The 6,831-nt window shown below is 47.5% G+C and overlaps 1 protein-coding gene across 4 annotated transcripts in view; it reads left to right on the top strand.

Moving 5' to 3' along the window:
• Nucleotides 1-1,334: 1,334 nt before the first annotated feature.
• OCLN (occludin) overlaps nucleotides 1,335-6,831 on the top strand; it is a 61,644-nt gene continuing 56,147 nt past the window's right edge. The window contains exon 1 of one of the 4 annotated variants that reach the window (XM_011730231.2): nucleotides 1,335-1,516. The gene's annotated coding sequence lies outside the window, so the exon portion shown is untranslated. Of the gene's footprint in view, nucleotides 1,517-1,633; nucleotides 1,766-2,777; nucleotides 2,991-6,831 lie in introns of those variants that run through there. The other 3 variants (XM_011730230.3, XM_011730232.3, XM_011730233.3) reach the window with 3 other exon arrangements.

The following is a 6,831-nucleotide window of genomic DNA, read 5'->3' as shown; positions in this document are numbered from 1 at the left end:
GACATGTGTTTACAAATCTGAGAGTATTAGGAAATGTTCCCTTGTTTAATTATAAACCAAGTGGAATGTTTGGAGATTTCAGTAATCTGACAGGGAACATTAAGAGGATTAACCTGACTTCCCCAGTGTTAACAATACCAATTTAAACTGCATCATTCAAAAACTACATAGTCATATTAAAGCATTTGTGGCAATGACTTCCACGAAAAAAATACCAATTAAATTGCTCATTAAAGCTGTCATCATCTGAAATACCTCATATTTACATGGTGCTTTTACTTCCTTAAGTATGAATTGTGCCTTAAGATCTAATGTATGGGACAGTCACATCTCCAACCATTTAATTAAAGGTAGAGAAGTGGGTGGGATTGGATAGAAATTTATTAGCAATGCTGACATTCCAGATTGGAACGCAAAGACAAGCAGGATTTAAGAAACCTAACAGTTCGCTTTCAATGCAGGTAGTTAAATGCCAAGAACTATAATTACCTCATCCTGGAGTACAATTTAAAAATATGTTCAAAAACAACATACATAAAAACATACAGTGTTAAGTGCAGACTATGAAATTTCCTTTGGAACCATAATCCAGATCAAGAAATAGAATACAGCACCCAGGACTAAGGTGCTTTTTCGTTTTCTTAAAAAAATAAACCAGGTTTATTTTGCTTTTTAAGTAGGGTTCTTAAAGCACTACAGGTTGATAAACAAAGTATAAGGTGCTTTTTCTTAGGCCAAAGAGCCATAATAGTTTAAATCTCCCCGTCCCCAAGAGCGGACCAGTTACATTTCGGAACGGGTGGGCAGGGGAGGACCCTGAGGTGGTGATTTGTAAACTGTGTATTATGCACTTTAGCTTGCTGGACGGCAACTAACAGCTACAGTAGTTCACCCTCATTTTATCCCCAATAAGTAATTGTCTTATTTCTGAATCTAGAAATTCAGAAATAGCGCCAATATTTACACACGAGTTTTGAAATTTTCCCAGGAGTCTTTCGTGGGAGCAACACATCTATATGCCTTTTTCCAGCAACAGTTCAATCAAATTTTGGACGCAGAAAAGTGTCCCGTGAGGACGTGCCTTTCCTATCAAAGTGCTTAGTGCCTAGACCCTTTCCGGAGGAAACAGTCCCCTCCGGACCTCGTTCGACCTCTCTCCGTCAGACACCCAAAGTTCCATGTGAAGCAGGCGGAGCACCAAACGCACCCCTAGGTGGTCCGGGACGCCCATCCGTGCTGCCCCCTGGGAGCCCGCGCTGCTCCTCTGCGCTCCACCCCTCGGGCCGGAACATCGCGCGGTTCCTTTAACAGCGCGCTGGCAGGGTGTGGGAAGCAGGGCTGCGTCCTCCCGCCCCCTCCCATCCGAGTTTCAGGTGAATGGGTCACCGAGGGAGGAGGCCAACACACCACACCTACACTCCCGCGCCCACCTCTCCCTCCCTGCTTCCTCCGGCGGAGGCGGCAAGAACCGAGAGCTAGGGCCAGAGCGCCGAGGAGCCCGTCCGGGACGCAGCAGGTGGGTCTCTCGGGGCTGGCCCGCAGGCTTCCCGCACCCCCTCCACGTTGGTGCGCATGCCCGGGGGCAGGGCCGGTTGTAGGGAGAAGGGGGAGGAGGGGAAGGAGAGAGAGGAGGGGGAGGAGACGTCCCCAGCCCAGTCCCTGGCTGCGCGCTGGCGGTCGGCGCGGCGTCAGGTGCGCCCGCCAGGTGAGCGCGCTCACTGGCTCGGTTGGCCCCCGGAGGGTCGGGCCCAGGTGCGGCCAGTGGGTGAGTGTTGGGCGCGGCGTCAGGGGCGCACGGGAGCCCCCAGGGTCCCCGTGGGGGGACCGCGGCGCCTCTGTTAGGGGAGGTGCGGGGGGGAGGACGCTCCGCGCTGGTTTCGGTGGCAGTTTCGTCCCCGGGCTGGGACTCGTGGGAACCGGAGAGGCGCGGGTCTGCGGAGAGAGCAGCACCGGCCAACTTGGGAGGCTGCCTCCCCGGGCAAGGGGCGGCTTGGAGCCGCGGATCAAGCTTTATTCCGCGGAGACGCTTAAAGCTAGCAGTGCCTCAGCGGCGCGGGTAACTTTTCACTTTTATGAGGCAGGACATTCCTGAACAGCGACGATCCTGCATCAGCTCTGGGGCTGCAGTTTTGGGGGGCGGCCCTCATGGAGAGGGGTCCTGCGCCCAGCTCGTTGGGGGTCCTAAGCTTGAGGCTGCAGCGAGAGACTGCTTGCTGGTCCGAGCCGCTTAGATCCCGGGGGGAATTTCATCCTTTCCGCTCCCACCCCACCCCACTCCTTTGGGTATCCCGGGGAGACGGGGGCTGGATTCAGTCTGTGAAATATTCCGGGAGTCACTGTGTGGGCCACACTGGCTACTTGGAATCCACTTGTTGGGAGTTGTGTGAACCCGCGCCGATTTAAGCTGGGGTTCACGGAGTTAATTTCGAGGGAAGCTGCTCACGCTTGGGATTCTCACCCGTGACCAAAAGGGCTGCCGCCAGGGGGGCGGAACTGCCTCCGGGCGGTGCCTGCCCAGCGAAAGCGGGCGCGCGCTGCCCGGGAGCACCTCGGGGCGCACGGACGCCGGGACCCGCGCCCAGCCGGGCCACGGAGTTTGGGGACCTCCGGGACTGGGCCGGCCTCGCACGCCAGCCATGTTGCCTGCGTGGAAGGAAGCTTGCGGGGAGCGGGGGTCAAGGGCCAAGATGGCCTCTGCGCCTAGGGGTTGGAAGCGGCGCCGAGGTCCTCGTGCTCCTCGGGAAGCCACAGGGACCGAGGCGAAAACCGCGGCATCCTCAGGCCGGACCCGGGGCTCGCTGGCTACACTGCCCGCTTGGGGAATTATCCCGGGCGAGGAGGCGGCAGCTTTCTAGGCCAGTTAGTGTGTGGCCCTTAGGCAACAGGTGTATTATTGGAATACCTGGAAAAGAGAAACGCTTCCCATGAAGGCACTTATGGTGATTTAGAAAACTAGGCATTCCCAAGTGTAACAATAGTTCTTTTGCACTGTACGTATGAGTCTTTCTTTTGTTTTTATTATTATTATTTGCTTTTTTGAGATGGAGTCCGACTGTGTCTCCCAGGCTGGATTGCAGTGGCGTGATCTGGGCTCACTGCAACCTCTGCCTCCCGGGTTCAAGTGATTCTCCTGCTCAGCCTCCCGAGTAGCTGGGATTGCAGGCACCCACTAGTATGCACGGCTAATTTTTGTATTTTTAGTAGAGACGGAGTTTTGCCATGTTGGTCAGGCTGATCTCGAACTGCTGACCTCAGGTGATCCACCCGCCTCGGCCTCCCAAAGTGCTGGGATTACAGGCAGGAGCCACCACGCCCAGCCTTTATGAATATTTTCTTAGTGGTGCTTTTTGAGTGTGTGGGGGCGGCACAGATATTTCCTCAAACAAAGCAACACTTTTTTTTTTTTTTTTTTTTTGTCATTTTGCAATATTTAGTTATTAGGGGCCTCCTTTGTTAGGTGATGGAGCGGAGGATAGGGAGGTCGTTAAGACATGATTCTCCACCTTTTGGCAGCTTCCAGGCCATTTCGGGAAATAATGGGCAGTGTCTCCTGCACGTGAGGCACTGTGCTAAAAGCATTCTGTATTTTCTCATTTAATTATCCCAACAACTCTAAAAGGCAGACCTTAGTAGAACTCCGTTTTAAAAGCGGGCATATGCTGGGGGGGGGAAACGTGTTGCGTGGGCTTGCTTGCAAACTGCTTCAGCTAATCTGGGAAGGAATATCAGAAGCAGCGGTCCTTGATATTCCAGAACCAGATTTGGGGGATATTTCTGGACCTTTGTACCATTGACTAGTACCTGTAGCCTGATACAAGATTTCCCGCATTTTGCTTGATGTCATGGTAAAATTCTTTTTTCTTCTAAAGGTAATGTTGGAATTACTGCCTTTCCAAAATAATAGATTACTTTTAACCACATAAATGATCTGATGTAATATCTTTCACCTTCCCAGGAACGTCCCAGAAGGAAGTTTTCTTCAGTTGCATTTTAAGGCTTATTTGATTGGAATATCAGTGGATCTTTTTCATCAAATTACTATTTATAGAAATAGAGTAAACAGACCATGTAGATTTCTGTTAGGCTTTTCGTTTTAACCCCTAAGCTTGCCGCTGTTCCGTAACCCAGTGATTGCAGTCTTGGCTGTAGTATGAATCACTTAGGGATCTTGTTAAAACACAGATTCTGATTGGGAGGTCAGGAGTGGGACCTGGGATTCTGCCTTTCTAACAGGCTCACAGGTGATTCTCAGACTGTTCTGTCCTCTTTTTCTCCCTTTCTCTTAGACTCTACTCAATTACATTTGAACACTGAAGTTGGAAGTAAAGGAAAAAAAAATAGGTTTATTGGGTGTTGATTGGGTGTTGTGTGAAGAACTTCAAGGCATTCACTGCTGGATTGAAATCCCAACTCTAACAATTGACGTGGTTTTATTAATTGAGTACTCATTGACAATCACTTTGTGCCAGGGCTAGTTTCAGGGACCAGGGATATAAATGATGGTCAAAATAGACATTCGATGCCTGGGATGGAGGCATTCCAGATGGGGTGGAGATAATACCTAAAATAATTTTAGGTATGAGGGCAGAGGGGAGTTTGCTCTGAAAAAACAAGTTTTGTGTGATGGAGTGTGAGGGACTGGGAGGGCATCTCCCAGAAGGTGGCATCTGAGCTGAGATGTGAACAGCAGGTGTCTGCTGTGTAAAAGATCTGGGCTTTCTAGACAGGAAATTGTAAGATCAATGTCCTTTTTGGATTGACACCATTACTGTAAACAGCAATTCTCAAAATACGTGGTGTGTTAAAAAATCACTTGGAAGGTTTATTAAAAATACAATTTCTGACACAGTCTATTACAAAATCTGCCTAACTTCAAATTTTTAGACAATTTAATGATGTGCCTATAATCTAAATCATTTAATATAAGGCACAACTTAAACTTTTTAAAGACAAACTGACAGTTACTGCTTGTGCCCTAAAAGGAACAGACTTCTCTTAAATATGTTTATTTTTCACTTATTGAAAGTTTTCTTTAAAGAATAATTTGAGGGCAAAGCATTTTCAGTCTATTTTTTTCTACTATATATATATATATATATATTTTTTTTTTTTTTAAAGATGGAGACGGAGTCTCTGTTGTCCAGCCTGATCTTGAAGTTCTGGGCTCAAACAATCCCTCTGCCTTGACTTCCCAAAGTACTGGGATTACAAGTGTGAGCCACCTCACCCAGCCTCAGCCTGTTTTTTTTCATCTTAGCTTAGTTTTCCATTAAGATAGCTTTTGGTCAGTAAACATTGTCAAGGGGAGAATGCTTTTTATATATTATCATTAGCTCAAGATGCTGGTTTTCAGATTAACATATTTGACAAGGATCTGCTGCTTCCCTTTTGCCCCTGACTCTCATTTAGCTATCTGACTTCTGTCCTTGTCACTCTTGACATAAGTTCATGTAGTTAATAAGTGGTCTCTTCATTCCTCATTTTATTTTTTCCTTCACTCAACACATGTACAGATTGTTAATGTTGCTGTGCTGGGCATTGGTCCTCTTTCACCTTTGGCTGCCGGCCTTAAAGCACAGTCACAGATTCACTTTGAAATTTCAGAGACCTTAGAAGTCCTCCAGTCTGGTCTCCAAAAAAATATCAAATAACTTAAGCTTTGCATAAATTGCATGAGCTCAAATTGTTGTTCGTTATTTTTGGAGGGGGTGTGGGGTCAGGGTGAGGGAGAGGCTTCCTAACATGGTGGTTTTTGGATTTTTTTTTTTTTTTTTAACCATTTCTAGGATACAGCTCTTCAGATACCTCAGGGCTACTAAAGTGATTCTTCTAATGTTCAGTTCTCCAGGCCAAACATTTCCTGTTTTTCTAATTGTTTGTCTTAAGACATGGTTTTTCTAGATTTTTTTTTTGGGGGGGGGGCCACAGTCTCACTCTGGCTCTCACTCCAGGCTGGAGTACACCGGCACAATCTCAGCTTACTGCAACCTCTGCCTCCTGGGTTCAAGCGATTCTCCTGCCTCAGCCTCCCAAGTAGCTGGGATTATAAGCCCAACTAATTTTCGTATTTTTAGTAGAGACGAGGTTTCACCATGTTGGCCAAGATGGTCTCGATCTCCTGACCTTGTGATCCACCTGCCTTGGCCTCCCAAAGTGCTGGGATTACAGGCGTGAGCCACTGTGCCTGGCCAGCTTTTCTAGATCTTTACCGTTCTTAGTCACCCTCCTGGAGAGGCACGTAGTTTAGAATATGATGTACAAATCAGGTTTTGTTAGTTCTTTTTAATAGCGTATTATTCCTAGATATGAGCACTATTTCTGTGAATAAAGTTTGGGATCGCTTGTTAGCTTTTGTTGAAATTCTTACCAAAGAAATGCACCTTTAAAAATGAACGATTATTAAGTTAGTTCTCCTCTATACTGTACTATGGAATTGACTTTTAAAAAATTCAGTTTACTGCTGGGCGTGGTGGCTCATGCCTGTAATCCCAGCACTTTGGGAGGCTGAGGCGGGTGGATCACCTGAGGTCAGGAGTTTGAGACCAGCTTGGTTAACATGGTAAAACCCCATTTCTACTAAAAATACAAAACTTAGCCTGGCCTGGTGGCATGCGCTGGTAATCTCAGCTACTCAGGAGGCTGAGGTGGGAGAATTGCTTGAATCTGGGAGGTGGAGGTTGCATTGAGCCGAGATCACGCCATTGCATTCCAGGCTGGGCGACAGAGCTAGACTCTGTCTCAAAAGAAAAAGAAAAAAAAATCAGTTTACATTTTAAAAATGACTCATTTATGCCACCAATATAGTCACCCTTCAGTATCTGTGAGAGGTTG

Source organism: Macaca nemestrina, chromosome 6 (genome assembly GCF_043159975.1).
Source record: "Macaca nemestrina isolate mMacNem1 chromosome 6, mMacNem.hap1, whole genome shotgun sequence".
NCBI classification, from domain to species: domain Eukaryota; kingdom Metazoa; phylum Chordata; class Mammalia; order Primates; family Cercopithecidae; genus Macaca; species Macaca nemestrina.
This window is presented reverse-complemented; position numbering and strand designations above follow the sequence as displayed.